General features: G+C 43.9%; 1 long non-coding RNA gene across 1 annotated transcript in view; it reads right to left on the reverse strand.

Annotated features, from left to right (window-relative positions):
* The window catches only part of LOC144824508 (uncharacterized), an 81926-nt gene extending 63770 nt beyond the window's left edge, over nucleotides 1–18156 (reverse strand). The window contains exon 1 of the long non-coding RNA XR_013608988.1: nucleotides 18116–18156. This is a non-coding gene — a long non-coding RNA (uncharacterized LOC144824508). The remainder of the gene's footprint in view (nucleotides 1–18115) is intronic.
* Nucleotides 18157–18806: the final 650 nt, after the last annotated feature.

The raw sequence follows: 18806 nt of genomic DNA on the forward strand, positions 1-18806 counted from the left end.
TTCTCCATCCAAACTTGGGAACTGTTCTCTGCTTCTTTTCAGCATAATTTATGCAGCACTCGAAGCCTGAATAAAAGTCATTTATCACTCCAGGCACAGTATTACAGCTATTTGTCCTTTTCTATCTCGGCGTGGATGGCACTGTGCTAATCCTATGCTTAAAGACTTTGATAGAAAAGCAGACATTTGAGGTGAGCAGATCTAGAGTGTCGCTGCTGTTGAAAGTGCTCTAACAGGAGCTGCTTTCCACCTAAACTTGAGAACTACCCAGAGTTCTCTCTTTTTTTGCATAATTTATGCGTCACTCTATGCCTGAAAGTGTTTTGTTTCGATATATATATATATATATATTCTTCCAAAGTTCCCCCACAAACGAAGATGCACACAGCTTTCACGTGATTTCTGCTACGAACAGGATTCTTTATTCAGGCAACACAGTGAGTACAGCCAGGTATTCTCTCCCCAGCCCTACGCGTTTCGGAGATTCGTCCTCCTTGTTCACGGGCTCTCGCTGGTTGGATACGGTTGCTGCAAGTCTCTAATTAGCTTTTATCGCCCTCCGATGGGCTTCAATTATAGTGCTTCTGGGACTTGTACTACACCTTTAAATATTACCCCAATGGGTTCCGACTTGCTGAGGTTTCAGTTAGTACTAGTCTTGATAGAGCCCCCCCAGTTGTGTCACTGCATTATTCTTAGCTGTCCTGTAAGCTCTGCTCAATGAAGACAGGGTTCTGAAACGCGTAGGGCTGTGGAGAGAATACCTGGCTGTACTCACTGTGTTGCCTGAATAAAGAATGTTTGTAGCAGGAATCACGTGTAAGCTGTGTGTATCTTCGTTTGTGGGCAAACTTTGGAAGAATATATATATATATATATATATCGTGATCAAGGGACTCGGTCCCGAAACGCGTCAAGTTTCCGGTATCTGCAAAATAAACAACTGCTTAAAAGCTTTCCTGTGTCCGTGGCTGCTGCTTTCCTGTTGGTATACAGCGTTTTGGTGTGATATATATATATATATATATATCTATATATATATAGATATATATAGATATATATATACATATATATATATATATATATTTCCTTTTCCTTCTTGAGAAATTTCTGTGTTGTCTATTATTATGAAAACACTATTGCATCAGGAACATTGTGTGGTTAAAATATCAGAAAAGTCAAATAATTGCCACAAATTTTGTCCGTATGCATCTTTTCCTGCTGTATCATTTAATCAACACTGTTACAAATTTTGCTTCTCCATTGCCGCTAATTCCAGTATCCTCATATACAGGGACAAGCCTCTCCTGACTCTTGTGGCCCTGAGACATATGGGCCGCCAGTATTGGGGTTTCCAAGCTGAGGCACTGCTGATAGAAAGCAAGCGAGTCCCCCACCTCTAAATGAAGCAGTGGACCTCAGGGGTGGTGAACACGACATCTGAGGGCTAGAGCTATGGCCAAGTGGGTCGCTATACGGGTGTATTATGTTGAAGAGGATATACTGAATAGTCATCAATAAAGAGTTTTTACATAACGGTTACCGTCATAGGTCAGGAATAGTGCTAAAACAGATACTTACATATCAGTTATTATTGTCAAGTTAGAATGGGGGTAACGTTACACCAGTGGGTGTTTTTAATTGATCGGTAGGGATGACAATGCTAGTCAAAGTAAACACCTCATTATAGCGACTTGTTATTTAACCAACAGGAGGTGGGGCTTAATATGGTGCCACACGAATAGTACTGCTGAGAAGACCGATTTGATATTTCACGTTTCTGACACTAATCAAGGGATCCTGCAGTAATACAATGACTAAAGAGTCTAAGGTATGAATTTGTGGTAATATTGAGCTGTAGCAATTAGGAAAGTGTTTTAACTAAAGGTTTACAAGGATATTTTGAAAAATTATGTATTGCTTGGGAATTGTTTTTTAGATTAACCAGACAAGGACATAAAAGTACATTTCACAGACTTTCAGTAGATACAGGAATTGGGACTTATGATTGCACTACAAATAGGTGAGCTGAAATGCACTATCCTTGTGAATAGCATGTGTGAAGTTTTACATAAGTCTCATGATATTTACTCACTGGAAAGCTAGGTTCTTTATGGTTGACACTGGGCACTTATTCAAATGTGTGCAGTGATTTGGCACGGGTTTTTAGATGATTGGACTATATTATAGAATCATACGCAATGGAGTGGCACTGAACTCAATAACACATATGGTTGGATTGTTTGGAGTGCATGGCTCTCGTCGGTGTCCCTGGTGGGGTCATCATGTGAAGTTTCCAACAATACCCAATATAAGGGGTGTTGGTGATAACTGCATGTGCTTTGTATATGGTGAGGGGTAAGGTGGTCACTACCCAAACTTGTCTTGCATGAGAAATATGTAAGAATTGTGAATTGAGTTTAATCGTCTAAACACTTGATTGGAACGTGCAAAACTCAGTACATGTATGTTTCCTTTCTTTTTTGTTTTATGTATGGTATACAGCCTTGAGAAAGCCCGAACAGGGCGAAACGCGCGTCGGCTGTGGATCATAACGTTTGCAAAATAAAAGCTTGAACTCTCTACATCGTCTGATTTTGTGGAAGTGGCTTCTGACTAAGGATATGGACTGTATGTCAAACGCTATAATAGCGAAAGGATCAAAGTGACTATTGTGGAGGTGCACGGGTGTTTTCTCAAATCTGATGGCTTTTACCAGGTTTCCCACATCTGTCTCTCACTTTAAAATGTACTGTTGCAAATGATTGAATTTTACGCCACCACATATACCTATCTCATTGCTTTATGCAGTCTTTATTTGTGATAATCTTATACACTAAGGCCCTGATTACAAGCGAAGGCGTTAGTTATTGCCCTTGATAAATAATGATACAACAGGGTACTTTATTCATCGGGTGAGTTTATGGGGAATAACATGCTGATTTTGGTGTTTAACGCACCAAAATCCGCATGAAACAGTAAATACGGTATGTTTGCCACTGTTAAATTCCAGCACATTTGCCCTGCTGATATTTAACAAAGGTTGAGTTATTTAGTGCATCGGATAATTATGGGATGGGTTAAATACCTTCACACGTAAACAGGATTTTAACCATGGATTGGAAAATTACCAGGAACTCGTAATTAGGCCCACACTGTATTTCATTCAGAGATCCTCCCTAATCATAAAAATTAGTTTTATTGTCATATTTCCTGGCTCGTCCATTTGGGCTGCTGCTATACCATACTGGTTTTCCAACCTTACTCACTTTGGTATGATGCTTAGTTTTGTGTAATGGTATTTTTAGTTTTGAAAAAAGTAAAGTTTATTGAAGTAAACAGGGAAGGCTAAAAGAGGAGGGATTACAATAAAGATACATATATATTATGTTTATTAATCTGGAAAAACAAAAAGAGAAATAAATATACATAGATGAGTGGTTATCTTAACAATAAAGAGAAAATATGTGAGACTATATTACAAATCTGGTCAATTATCTAAAACATAACAACATAACTTATATAAAACCTATACAAACATTATTAAAAATAGAGAAAGATCAGAATGTCAAGGAGGTTTAGACACTTCTTGGTCAGAAGTTTTTCGTGTATATGATATTTTTGCATGGCAATCAATAAAACTTGTAACTGGAGATCATATAATCAGATGTTTTACAGCCAAAGATATTAGATATACATATACAGTACCCACTCTATGATTATAGCATACAGCGTACCGCCAAGCCTGGAAAGAGAGGTCAGACATATTCTTCCAGTGTTTAGTAATCTGCTGAAACGCTATGCCCTAAAGCAAATCCAAAACCTGTAAATGTAAAGGACATTGCAACCAGTCATCAGAAAGAGACCCCCAAAAATTATTAGCAGAAGAGAAAGATACCACAAGCTGAAAAATCTGGGTAATCTGTTTCCAGACACTCTTCCAAAAATCTTGAACAGATGAACAGGAAAAAAGTAAGTGCTTTAAATCAGCATTCATGGATGAACATGACCAGCAAGTGCCGGGTAGTTCAGCGTTAATCTTATGAAGAAATGAGGGGGAAAGGATTAGCCTATTATAAATGAAGAAAAGCGTCTGCGTGGTGTTGACTGCTCTAGATGTTTTTTAAGCCAGATTTTATTCCATATTTGAACAGACCAGTTGACATTAAGGTCACATTCTCTATCTAATTCCACTTCAGTTTTGTTTCTAACGGGAATCAGGTTATATAAGTATGTATAAATTGTTGATGTCTTGGACCAAGAATTCAAAAATGTATGAGAAGTGTTAGAAATAATGTTTGATTGGTCTAAAATTGGAGCAGACTGATCAACTGCTGAAATCAAGGCTTGTTGTAGCAAATGACATTTATTAGAAAATGAAGTAGGAAAATTAAATATAGTTCTAGCTTGGGGAAAAGATATAATTGTATTATTCTGATATGACTGGTGTACCCAGAGAAGGCCCTTTTGTCACCATGACTTCCAATAAATGGGTTTGTCATTAACCGTTTTCTGATGATTGTGCCAGATGGGCATTTGAAGAAGTGATGTTACATTAGAAGAATTGTCTAATAGAATAGAATCTAATAACTTATAGTGTGTTTAACAATGGGAGTAGATAGTTTCTGAGGTTTTCGGGTGAATGATAAGTGTTCCTGAAAAGCAAAAGGGGCCATATAGGAATGTTCAGGTGTCACCCAAAGAGGTGAATCTGACAAGATACTGGTAAACCAATGAAATGATTGACGTAAGGTTATGGTAGGTAGGAAAATTATGAAAGTTAACATCACCCTCTATTTTAGGATGAATACGCTTTGCTATGACATACGTTCTCTTCTCTTATTCCAGAGAAAGCAAGGTAGTAAAGAGTTAATTTGTTTGAAAAACCTTTGGGGTATGGTGACTGGGATGTTAGACACAGTAAATAAGACAATAGGGGATAGCATCATATTTATTGTATCCAACCTTCCCCACCAGGATATGTACAAGGGATGCCATCTGTCAATGAGGGAAGAAATCTTTGAGCAACACTTGTCCCAATATATGGAAATTGATGAAGTGATTGAGAAGAAGAGAAATATATGCCTAAGTACTTTATGTGTTTAGTATTCAAATTGAAATTAGTTATTTTAAAATCATCCTTAAAAGTAAATTTAGTTAAAGGCAAGATTTCATTATTAAGTTTATAACCAGATACAGAAGAATAGGACTCCGTCTCCGAGAGAAAAGCAGGTAAAGAAGAGAGAGGATTAGAGAGAAATAACAAAATGTCATTTGCATAAGCTGCCAAATCAATATGTGTGCTACCATGATTGAAACCTTGAAAATCAGAATTTTGACTAAGTCTAGATAGAAAGGCGTCTAAAGCAAGATTAAATAAAAAGCGGTATAGAGGACAAACTTGCCGAACGACTCTATTCAACATAAAATACAAAGAAGTAAGGCCAATGACAAATATAGCCACTCTAGGATTTGAGTATAAAAGAGAAATTAAAGTATTAATTTTAGGACCAAAGCCAAACCACTTATGTGTTGAAAAAATAAAAGGCCAATAGACTCTGTCAAAAGCATTTTCGGCATCTTAAGCTATCGCTGCCAGAGATTCGGAAGAATGAGAAGACTTGGAAAGTTTATAAAAACAGGTGTGTATTATTGGTAAGAAAGCGAACCTTCATGAAACCTGATTGTTCCTTACCTAGGAGATCTGGAAGAATAGATTCTAGACGTAAGGCCAAGGATTTTGAGAAGGATTTTGAGAACATTTTATAATCGATATTTACTAATAAAATCGGTCTGTAATTTTTACAAAAGCGTGAATCTTTATTTTCCTTGGGAATGAGGCAAATTAGGGCTTCTAAAAAGGAACCTGAAGAAGTCAAGAGTTTATGTAACTCGGGAAGAAGAATTTGGGAAAAATGTGAAAAGAATTCAACAGTGAGACCATCTGGACCTGGGGTTTATCCTTCTTGAGAACGCGCAAAGCATTATGTAGTTCTTTCCCTGAAACATCTAGCTCTAATGAGTCAACATCTAAATGTATATTAGAAGGTTTAGTAATAGAGGAGAGATAATTCATAATGGACTCGTCCTTAGGAGTAGTTTCAGATGTATACAATTGTAGAATGTATGGCATTCTTGCAAAATTTCTGAGTCCTTAATTTTGGGTAATTGTTGGTCATCAAGGATTGAATCAATAGTAACTTTGTTTTTTTTAAACTTCGAGATAATTGGCCAGTAATTTGCCTGACTTATTTTGGCAGCCAAAAAACATTTCACTGCATTTATGTAAATGTAAAGAAGCATTTTCAGTGGACTCCTTATTACATTGAAGCTTGGCAGCTATTAGATCTCTTAAACAATCCTTTGATTTAGAAGTGTAATAGGTATGTTCCAATTTTTTTTCTTAATGAAAAGATCCATAGCGGATTTTCAGGCAGTGTGAAGCTTCTTAGAAATGTAATTAATGATAAAGTCCTGTGCAGCAGCTTAAACGCGGCCCATATGACATGAAAAGGAAGTGTGTCTGATTCATTAAAAGAGAAATATTCATTAAAAAAAGAGATGAATGAGGATGTAAAAACAGGATCAAGCAGTAATGAATTATTAAAATGCCAGCGCCTAGGGGCAGAAGGTTTGTGAAGAATATCTAAAGAAACAGAGACCGGGGCATGATCGAAAATCAAGATGGAGCCGATGTCTGCAGATCCTTTGGATTGAGAAAGGTCATGAGAAATAAAGATATGATCAATATGTGACTGTGTGTGATGAACTGGAGAAAGTGTAGTCTCTCAAAGTCGGATTGCACAATCTCCATGTGTCGATTAACTGCCTCTGTTGAAAGGAGTGTAAGAATGATTTATGTGCTTTGAAAGGTATAAAGGGCGAGGAAGAATTGCGATCGATGAAGGGATCAATAATTTGATTGCAATCTCCAGCTAAAATCAGATTATCTTGAGGGAACTGCATCATTTTTTCAGCAAGGTGGGACCAAAAATGGCAATACCTCTAGTTGGTGCATAAATGTTAAATAAAGTGAGTGGAGTATTCCAAATTAATAGGTCTGTAAGTAACCAATGACCTACGTCATCTTTTTCTTAAAATAAATACGCTTAACATGGAGAGATCTATGACATAATGTGATAACACCATTGCACTTACCATCACCTGGAGAAAAGGAAACATCCCCAACCCAGTCTCTCATCAACTTTAAGGATTCAGATTCTGTTAGGTGAGATTCTTGAATCAGAGCTATATCAGCCTTCAGTTTAGACAAATGTGATAATAGGAGGTTGCCTTTTAATCGGTTAGTGCAAATCTCTGACATTCCAAGAAACAATATTTAATGCCATCTAACAACCATTAAGTGAACAAGTTAAACTGGACCAGATATGACAATAAACTTGGTACAAAATAAACCACAAGAGCAAATAGTTGACGAAAAATCTAGTAACATATGAAGGAAGAATCGTGTAAAGAAACAAGGAATTAACTCTAGAGAGAGCAACTTGACTTAAACCAGACTCAGTAAAAGCTCGATAGATGAAGAGAAACATCAGAAGTGAAGAGTGAGATAAAGAATAGGAAATAAAGTAAGAAAATGGGAAAGAATGAAAGGACGGGGATGACAAAAAAGGTAGGAGGATATAAAAAAGTCTAAGTCAACAAACATTGAGAGAAGTAAGGGGACAGAAAGGGAGAGACAAATCTCTTTAGTCTGGAGAGTAACAGAGAAAAAAGGAAAAGAGAATGATACCAAAGCAGGAAGCTTAAGAGAACAGATTGAGAAATGAGAAATCAAATAAGTAAAGAAAGGGTACAGAGAGAGAATAGAAATAGCACGAGAAAAAGGAGTAAAAAAAAAACAAAATGGAAAGACACATACCTACAAATGACCAAAAATGAGAGGGGGAAGGGTGAAATCACATGGAAGGGCGGTACAACAAGGAACTCAAAAAAGGAGGCACAGGATTATGTAACGGTTTTAACATGTTAGGTTTCTTTCAAAATAGAGGACTTTTGTTACAATGTTTGAAGCTTTAAAAGTTGGTGCTTCTCAGGAGGAGCCGCGCCAGCGACCAAGATGGCCGCTTGAGCATCGGCTCCGCCGGCCGCCACATCCTGATCAGCTATCCGGCATAGTATCCTGAACCCCGTCCCTACCATCGGGTGGGGGACCGGCGCCTGAGTCACCGGGTGAAATTCTGGTCCGATTGGACGCCTCGGCGACCGATTATCGTCGTCGGGAAAATAGGGGCCTACGGTCTCGGATGCCGGGACCTCAAGTGTGGAGCTGCCCGTGATGGAGTGCGACAACAGCGGCCTCTCGGACCGGAAGTGATCGGTCGGAGCTTCCTTTGTCGCAGCGGAGTGACGGACGGGACGTCCTGGGTCCCCCTGCCCTCGCCGGAGGCTAATTATCAAAGAACCTGCCTGGACTCGACTGAAGAGTGGTGGGTTTCCCCTGCCTTTGCGGTGGCAATGGCGTCAAGAGGTGACCCTGAGAAGCCTCAGCTGAGAATATCGAAAGGCACTCGGCAGGTCCAGTCAAATAAAATCGACAAATATGCTATCTCCAAGGGATCCCCAGCCGATGCGAAAAAAAACCCCGGCGGGGAGCAGGGATGGTGAGCCACTTGAGGATGATCCCACTATGAAGGACCTGATGGCTGCTATTACTGGAGTCCAGTCCTCCTTGGAAAGGATGGACAATAAACTCGATACAGTATCCATTGAGGTGGGTCTCATAAGGGCTGACCTCACCAAAACTTCTGAGAAGGTCAAGAACCTCGAAATAAAGACAAAGAGTCTCATTGAGGATGTGACTGAACTGCAGAAGGAGGTACGTGATCTCAAGACGGCCCGGACTCAAACAGATCAAATCTCGATGAGTATGAAGGTCGGGCATGCCGCAATAACGTCCGCATCTTGGGAGTGCCGGAAAAATCAGAGGGGATGGCTCCAGACCTTTTCGTTGAAGAAATTGTCCTACAACATCTCAAGCCCAAGGGCCTTAGTAACTTTTTCACTGTGGAAAGGGCCCACAGAGTCCCCGGCAGTCAACCAAAGGTTGGTGCGCCTCCGCGACCCATTATCGCCCGAGTCCTGAACTTTCGAGACCGGGATGCTATCCTGCAAACACCGAGGGCCACGCGCCCGCTGGCCTATGAGAACACTTCACTGTTGTTTTTCCCGGACTTCACCCAGATGGTACAGAGACAACGGCAAGGCTTTATGGTCATCAAACGGCGACTGCGAGACCGGGACATCAAGTATTCGATGATGTATCCGGCTCGTCTGCGGATTGAACATGATGCTAAGACTTGGTTCTTTGACTCTCCTGAGGTCGCCACGGACTGGCTGGATCGTATCAAGGGCTCGGATGCCGGGACTAAAGCCCAAACAGATAATGAAGACCAGTGACTAGTTGACTTTGTACTGTATCAATATGGCTGGTGACGAAAGGGGTCTGGTAGGGGTTGATCATTCTTCCTTCCCCCCCCTTCCCTTTTTTGCGGACTATTTTTCGGTGATTCCTGTTTGACTTTACCAGGTGGGGGGGTAGTGGCTGGTTTGGGGTGGCGGGGTCGGGCGGCCTGTTGTAAGGTCCTCCTCCGTTTTTCTACTTTTAGATACCTGTAGTTAGTTGGGGGCGACAGGCACACTGCGAGTTGGGGATGAGCATATGCTACATGCAGGGGTGCAGGGAGGGGGGTTGGGGGATGGGGTTCGAGGTGCTTTTGTTTGTTGGTTTGTTTGTTTTATGTGACCAGAATTCGCTAAGGGTACTCGTGGATATCCTGTTCTTTTTTAGAGATGTGAATGGCTTCCGGTAGGTTGGGTCTGGGGTTTTCCGTCCTCTGCTGGAATGTGAATGGCCTGGGTGACAAGATAAAGCGCACCATGGTGAATCAGTTGATAAGAAGGCACTTGCCAGATGTGGCGTTGTTGCAGGAAACCCATCTTATGGGTAAACTATGTATGGCACTTCACCGTGGGGGCTACAAATTAGTGGTACATGCTGGCTTCACTTCTGGCTCTAGAGGAGTAGGGATCTTGGTAAAAAACTCCTTTCCCCTCACTATTCAGTCGACATGGTCTGATAATAGAGGCCGATATGTCGGTATATCGGGACTTTGGGAAGGTAGGACTGTCACGTTTTTGTCTATGTCCCCCCAGCGCTGCAAGTGGATACTTTTCGCGATTTGTATAGAATGTTTCTTACGCTGCCTGTTGGAACTTTGGTGCTGGGCGGGTACTTCAACGCTGTGATGGATGGTGAGCAAGACAGGACTCCCCCCGTGTGCTTTTGCCTTCCCGCAGATGGCTGGCGGACTTTGTCGCTGCGTCAGGTTTGGTGGAGACTTCGACACCCCAGCGAAGTGAACTATACCCACGCCTCTGTGGCGCACCATTCGCTCTCTCGGATAGACCATGTTTTACTGCCGGCATCTCAGGCGGCCTTTATTCAGGAGGTGACTCATCTGGCGCGGGGAGTGTCTGATCACTCGCCGATTTGGCTCCGATTACGGATGGGACAGGGTGATGTTGGTAGGGTTGCACCAATTAACGCATGGTGCCTGAAAGACCCTGCAGTCAGGAAGGAGCTTGTGATTGTTACGGATCATTATTTTCGGGAAAATGAGGGGTTGGTTACGTCGAAATGTTCCAACATAACAACCCCCAAAGAGGAGTAAGGGTCAAAGGGAATGTTTAGAGACCTACCCAGATATAATCCCCAAATCCTAATATATTCAACACATAGAATAGCTGGTGGTCTAATAAGATAAAACACTACAGAGACTAAAAATGAACAGTCAAATCAAATCATTCGTCACACTTAAGGACCAAAGTCGCTACAAGTATTGACACGAATGTGACTATATGACAGAAGAAGACCCTGAGGAGGGGAGAAAACAACAAGGATTTCCATCAACTGCCCTTCGTGGCCAGTGTCATCATTTGGAACTCCTGGAGCGCCCCTGTCACCTCAGTTCCTCTGGCAACAAACCAACAACTCGTGGGCTGGGCACAAGGAGAGACCAGTGAAGTAAACAATTGAGCAAATCAATTGATGGGTGCAGTGCAAGAAATGAACAATAAGTGAAAGTGATGTTAAAAGAACTTGATTAAAAACAGTAACTCGGCAATAAACACATCTGCCGGATGTCGTGGTCTACTAGTTTCAGCCGTCTTGGGTCATAGTACCCCGACTTTCTTCAGGACCTCTAAGTATAAGCTACTGCATTCAATTAAATTTGACCAACAAGGGTCCAAAAAGTGCATAAAAAAGAAAAGCTTAAAGTTATCACAATTCAATTTGGTTGTGAGCTTGTACAATACCTCTACACAGGACAGATGGTTATTCAAACCTACCCCGTGTGAGGTATCAAGCCTCACCTCACCTGGCTCAGACTCAGGTTTAGGGAAGCACCGCCCTCTCCGTCGGTACCTCAGGAAGATTGCTGAGGCTGGGGGAGGTACGTCGAAATGTTCCCTGTGGGAGGCCTACAAAACTGTTGCACGGGGGGAGGTACTCTCCCTAGTATCCGGGCAGAAGAAGAAGAGCAGGGCCGAAATAGATAGAGTGGAGGCGGACCTGTTGGTCTTGGAGACCGCTGTCTCCTCTGGGAGCGACCCCGGGAGGGGCACCGTCTCGGTTTGCTCCGGGATGAGTACAGGACCCTGACACGTGACAGAGCAAAGACGCAGCACGCTAACACGCAGAGTAGATTATACGAACATGGCGATAAGGCCGGGAAGTTGATAGCTTGGTTGGAAAAGGACGATTGGGGTTCTCGGCTGATACCGGAACTGCGTATTGCGGGCGCGGTGTCGACGGACCGCCAAGCGATTGTAGACGACTTTGCCCGGTACTTTAAGGAGGTTTATACCTCAGCTGGGGGCTACACGGAGGAGGAGAATGCTGACATGATTCGTGACATTCCTATGCCGGTTCTATCTATTGAGCATAAAGAGTTCTTCGATTCAGCTCTCACTAACGATGAGGTGGCAATGGCCATCAGGGGTGTCCACTCTGGCAGGGCTTCTGGCCCAAACGTCTTCCCATTGAATTATTTAAATTACACACCGACCGCTTGGCCCCATATTTAAAAGATATGTATCTTGAAAGCAGAGACCGTGACGAACTGCCGTATGATCAACGTCTCGCTAATATAGTGGTCATTTATAAGGAGGGTAAGCCACGTTTGGACTGCTCGTTATATCGCCCGATCTCTCTGTTGAATGTGGAGCCTAAGGTGCTGGCCAAATTGCTTGCAGCCCGCCTGGTGAAGGTTATTACGACGCTGGTGCATCCGGACCAGTCCGGCTTTATGCCTCGTCGGAACACCGCCCTTAATCTCCGTCGGCTTCATGGGGTGGTGGCAAGCGCGTCCCACATCCATGAGCCGGCGGTGTTGTTGTCTCTTGATGCCACTATGGCTTTTGACAGAGTGGAATGGTCGCATCTTTTTGCGGTCCTGGAGAAGATGGGATTTGACCCCGAGTTTATTGGTTGGGTCCGCCTCCTTTACTCGGCCCCACTGTCTCACGTTGTCGTGAACAATCATAAATCCAGCGACTTTTCGCTTGGAAAGGGCACTCAACAGGGTTGCCCTCTTTCACCTCTCTTGTTCGCCCTGGCTCTCGAGCCACTCGCGGCCTGGGTTCGGTGGGCCGCTCAATCAGGGGATTGCGCTGGACCTCAGACTGGGAAGATAAGATCTCGTTGTATGCAGATGACATTCTGTTATATTTGACCTCCCCGCGCAGTTCCCTGATGGTCTTTATGGATATCCTTGCGATTTTCAGGAGGTACTCGGGCTTCGCAATCAATAGGGCGAAGTCGGTCCTCTTCGTGCTGAGTGGTGAGCCTCCCAGGGTGCCAGACAATTGCCCAGTGCAGCTGGAACTGGTTAGTTTCTGGTATTTGGGAATTCAGATTTCGAGAGACCCCAGGATTCGCTTCAGATTGAATATATTGCCCCCGCTGGCCAGGTTTATTTATTTATTTTATTTAGTAGTTTGTATAGCGCACAGCTACCTCCAACGGAGGTGTCCTGGTGCTGAAGATATACCCTCTACAAGGGGGTGGGGGAGAATGCTGCGATTGGAGAATTTTTTAGATAAGGGAGAAGAGCCAGGTCTTGAGTTTTTTTCGGAAGAGAGGTTCCGATGTCAAGAATCTTAATTCAATGGGCAGTTGATTCCATAGTTTGGAGGTGGTCACTGCAAAGCCTCTTCCACCCGTACGGGCCAGGCGAAAGCGGGGGCAAGTCATAAGGCGGAGGTGGTTGGATCTGAGGTTCCGGGAGGCTTGTGAGTGTTTGATTCTGTGGCACAGGTAAAGAGGACCTCGATCATTCATTGCTCTGAAGGCCAGGATGAGGGCTTTGAATTGGATGCGGCGTCTTACTGGGAGCCAGTGAAGCTTGATCAGATGTGGGGTGATAGAGTGGCGAAATGGGATGTTGCAAATCAACCTGGCCGCTGAGTTCTGTACTCTCTGAAGTTGGTTAATGAGATAAGCCGGGGCACCTGCGTATAGGCTATTTGCGTAATCCAAGTGCGCTGTGATGAGAGAGTGGACAACTGTTTTTCGGGAGTCGGATGGTAGGTAAGGAATAATTTTTTTTATCATGCGTAATTTGCCAAAGCACGCTGAAGTAACTTTATTAATTTGTGTCTTACTGGAGAGAGCAGTGTCGAATTGGATGCCAAGGTTACGGGCTGTATGAACAGGTTCAGGGGGAGGGTCCAATTCAGTTGGCAACCAGAGGGTGGAGGGGGTTGGTGATTTTTGATTAAAGAATAGGACCTCGGTCTTGTCCGTATTCAATTTTAAGTTGTTAGCTGACATCCAGGAGGCGATGTTCATCATGCATTGGCGAAATTTGTGAAAAGATTTTTCAGGGTGGTCTTTGAAGGAGAACACCAATTGGGTGTCGTCGGCGTAGAAGGTTGCTTTGACGACCCAAAGTTCAATTACTTTGGCCAGGGGTTTTAAATAGACGTTGAATAAGAGTGGGCTGAGAGCAGAACCTTGCGGCACGCCCCAGATCAGAGGTTTCTTGGAGGAGAGGAAGGAGCCCAGCATCACCTGTTGGAATCTGTTGGTGAGGAAGGATTTAATCCAAGTGAGGGGAATTCCGCTTATTCCGACCTCTTGTAAGTGGGATAGAAGAGTGTCGTGGGAGATGGTGTTGAATGCAGCGGATAGGTCGAGTAGAACCAGCATGGCCTCCTCTCCCCTATCCGTGCATTCTCGAATTGACTCCGAGACCTCAAGAAGAGCTGACTCTGTACTAAAGTCAGGTCTGAATCCAGATTGACTATCATGAAACAAGAAGTTGGATTCGAGGTAATGGGATAGTTGCTCCTGGACTACTTTTTCAAGAACCTTAGCGGGCTTGGGTAGGAGTGAAATTGGCCTGTAGTTGCTAAGGCAGGCAGGGTCAATGCCAGCTTGTTTTTGAATTGGTATAAGCATGGCGTGTTTCCAGGCGGAAGGGACCATACCTGAACGTAAGGAAGAGTTCCAAATTTCGAGAAGGGGGTCAATAATAAGAGGGGCAATTTCGTTCATGATAGATGCCGGGGCTGGATCTAAAGGAGAGCCAGATTTACATTTCACTAGAAGATTCAGGGCATGTTCCTTCGTGAGAGGATTGAACGCAGAGAAAGCATGCTTACTGAAGATGATAGGTTCCTCGGTAATAGTGGTGGCGTTCTGAAGAATATTTTCCGCAATGTTAAAAAAAATTTTTTCGAAGAAGTCTGATAGGTTTTAACTCAGTTCTTGGGAAGGGGGGACAGAGGTGGACATAGCATTGGGCATGGTAAAATCTTTCACGATGTTAAAAAGGGCTTTGGAAGAGTTTTTTGCCTTTGTAATAGATTCTGCGAAATGGGTTCTCATTGAGTTACGTTTAAGTATACGAAATTCTTTAAGGGTTGATTTGTAGAGCGCTTTGGCTTCTGAGTCATAGGCCTGTCGCCATTTTCGTTCCATTTTTTTTACATTTGCTTCTATGTTCTCTAAGTTCCTGAGTAAACCAGGGAGCTGGCGGTTTTTGTCTGCGGGAGGTGAGGGCTTGTAGCGGGGCTAGTTTCTCAATGGCCGCAGTAAGATCATTGTTAAATGTGTGAACCGCTACATTAAGGTCGTCAGGGCATGGGTTTACATTGTTATGGTAGTGTTGTTCTAAGATAGAACATGATATTTTGTGCCATTTCCTTCCTTGAGTTCTGGTGGCAACCTCTTTATTGGCAATTTGGGTTGAGTGAATCACAAATGGGATTAAGAAATGGTCTGACCATGTCAGAGGCAGACTTTGCAGGATTGTCAATTTTTCGTGGTTAGAAAAGATGAGGTCAAGGGTATGACCTGCTGTATGAGTGGGGCCCTTAACTTTTTGTGTCAAGTTTAGGTTTTCCATTGATTGTAGGAAGTGGTTGGCGCGGTTGCAGCTGCTTATATCAACGTGGAGGTTGAAATCTCCCAGTACCACAAAGTGGGGGTGTTTGATAGAGAGATCGGCGGTGATTGCCAGCAGGTCAGAGATGGCTGTTTGGGGGGTGTTCGGGGGATTGTATACCAAAATCCCAGAGGCAATGGCTGTTGTAGAGTCTGTGATCGAGAAGTAAAGTGCCTCTATGGGCTTAATATTCGAAATTTTCCTGGACGTGATGTTCAGATGGTTCTTTAGGATTACTGCGATTCCCCCACCTGTTTTGGGGCCTTCGCGGCATATGCCAGTGAAGTGGTAGCCGGGGGGTACGGCGAGAGATATATCGGGGTTGGAGGAGTCTTTAATCCAGGTCTCCGTTAGAAATAGAGCATCCCAGGAGGTGGAAGAAAGTAGTAACCAGATGTCACTGGCGTGACCGGGTAAGGAACGGCAATTCACCAATCCCATAGAGTGGTTTTTGATGGGAGAGGGATGACTGGTTGTGCAGGCCTGGGGGCAAGTCCAGTGGGGGCGCAGATTGAATTGGCAATTGTGACATTTATATTGCATAGGGTGAGGGTTAAGGGGAGGGAAATTCCATCTATTGGACGGGGTGCAGGATTTCTTACCAATGTCCAGAAGCTGTGTCCTGGTCCATGTGAGTCTCTGCGCGGGGTGGGGAGTGGCAGCATGGCTGGCCTTAGGCACGGAGCTGGCGCGGACGGGCGCAGACGGGCTTGCCTTAGGCGCGCCTATGGCGCGCAAACGTCGCGCCCGCTGCGCTCGTCCGCTGCGCGACCGAAAGATACACATAATTTATGTTTGTGTAGGCGTTGAGGCCTAGTTCATAGGACATAGTTCACAGTGCGATTTAAAAGCAAAACAATTAATTAGTGACTCTCAAAATAGATTAAAAAAATTGTAAGTGCAGAGTATCGCTCCCGGATTCCGCCTCAGGAGGTTAAGTCTTCTGCAAGACGCTGTAAGATCGCGTCTTTAGTAGTCGGGGGGGGGGGCGTGGCCTCGTGAAAGGGGCGTGGCCCTGGGGTGCGGCGGGAAATGGCGGCAAGAATTGTTTAGCTGAGTTGCCTCGGCAGCGCTAATATCCGCTGTGTGGCAAGAGGCTGTGATGGAGGATGGTAAGGTTAATCAATCAACACACTCACGCTTCCAACATAGTTCACAGTGCGATTTAAAAGCAAAACAATTAAATAGTGACTCTCAAAATAGATTTAAAAAATTGTAAGTGCAGAGTATCGCTCCCGGCTTCCGCTTCAGGAGGTTAAGTCTTCTGCAAGACGCTGTAAGATCGCGTCTTTGGTAGTCGGGGGGCGTGGTGATGTCACTAGGTGGAAAACACTCCCGCTCTCCTTATAGGGCAGTGCGGTCCTCTTTAAGATGATGGCCCTCCCGCGTTTTCTATATGCTTTACAGAACTCCTGTGATCCGGTGCCCCCGTCGTATTTTAGTGAGATAGAATCGTTGCAGCGAGGCCTTCTCTGGGAGGGGAGGCCCCGTATTGCATTGTCAAAATTGATGTTGCCTTGGTACGACGGGGGTCTAGGTCTGCCCAACATCAGGGAATACTATTGGGCGTCCCAGTTGGCGCCCATTAACCAAGCAATTTATGGCTCGCCGATGGATCCGGGTTTTTACTATGGACTGTGGGCAGGTGCCCGGGGGAGAGTATACTAGAGTGGTATATGCGAAATATGGTCGTTTCCCCTTGGTGGGTCCTCCATCGACGGCGACGAAGATTTGGCACGAGGCTACAAGGGCTCTTAACTGGGCAGGACGTATAACAATGGCCACTCCCCTAAGGAGTTCGGAGAAGTTAGGGACACTGTGGAAAACGAAAGGGTTTGACCGTTGGGATTTAATTTGAATTGTGCAGGTGCGAGATGTGTGGGGTAAAAATGGGATGTTAACGTTTGAAGAAATGCAGGCTAAGTACCAACTCCATGACACTGAACGGTTTCGTTACCTACAGTTTCACCATGCTATATGTGCAGTGGTCCCCCATGGTGTGAAACCCCCGGTGGCCCCTTACTATTCAAATGTGTTGTCTGATAGACACCGCCAGCCATGTTAGTGCTTTTCCGCTGCGGACGGGAGGCGACCGTGGCGGAAAAGCTGCGGATGGAAAAAAGATCCCCCAGCCATTCTAATCTGGCGGGGGGTCTTTTTTCAGTCCGCAGCGGTTTTCACGCATCCTCCAGGCCGGCGGTGGCTTCCGCCAGCCCGGAGGATGCGGGAAAACCGATATCATAATCGGCCCCTATGTTCTGAAAATGTCATTGAGCCATTAGACTCCTCTCAGTGGATTTCTTCTATTGTGGTTGCAAAATAGAAAACAGGGGATATTAGGCAGTATGGAGACCGTAGGTCCATAAATAAGAATATCTTTGTTGATTGTTTTCTCCTCCATAAAATACAGCAAATGTTAGCTCAGCTGTGGGGAGCCAGAGCTTTTTCCACACTAGACTTAAGGGCAGCTTATAACCAGGTTGAACTTAGTGAAGATTCTCGCTCATTAACAGCCTTTAACACTCCTTTCAGGGCATACAGATTTCTCTGCATGCTGTTTGGGTTGGCTTCAGCAGCATCAGTTTTTAAAAATATTGATATGTAGGATCTTGAACGATTTGATAAATGTCTTAGCTTACCATGATGATATCCTTATTTTCACTGACACGGAAGAAGATCATTTGGTTGTGCTGGGTGAGATGTTGATTATGTTACAGGGTCATGGGTTTACTGTAAAAAAAGAGAAGGGTCACTTTTAGATGAAGGAATTGGGTAATTTGGATCATTACATCTCTGCATAGGGTATTGATCCCAAATTGGACCTGGTGGATACCATAAGAAATAGTCTAATTCCTAGTGACAAAGACCAGTTGCAATCTTTCTTAGTTTTGTGTGAATACTATTCATGTTTCATTGACGTTATTACTTTACAGACTGAACCACTCAGGAATGTTTAAGAAGGGAGTGAAATTCAGTTCGGGAGTTGAGGAGAAAGCGGTGTCTGACAGGTTGAAATTATTGAATATTGATACTGCTGCCCTGCACCCATACAGAGATGGCATTTCCTCTATAGCCACAGTGGGTACCAGTGCAGTAGGTCTCGGGGCAATCCTGAGTCAAATAGTTGAAGGAAAGGAACACACTGTAGCATTTGTTTCGAAATGTCTTGCTGATTTGGAGAGAAATTATAGTACGATAGAGAGGAAGGCTCTGGCCTGTTTTCCAATCATTTTTCTACCTATCTATAGGGCAGACGTTTCTCTTTAGTCACTGATCATACAACTTTAGTATATTTGCTCAATGAAAGGAGTCTAAACAAGGTCAGTCCCA

The sequence above is a fragment of the Lissotriton helveticus genome, chromosome 3_1 (genome assembly GCF_964261635.1).
Source record: "Lissotriton helveticus chromosome 3_1, aLisHel1.1, whole genome shotgun sequence".
NCBI classification, from domain to species: domain Eukaryota; kingdom Metazoa; phylum Chordata; class Amphibia; order Caudata; family Salamandridae; genus Lissotriton; species Lissotriton helveticus.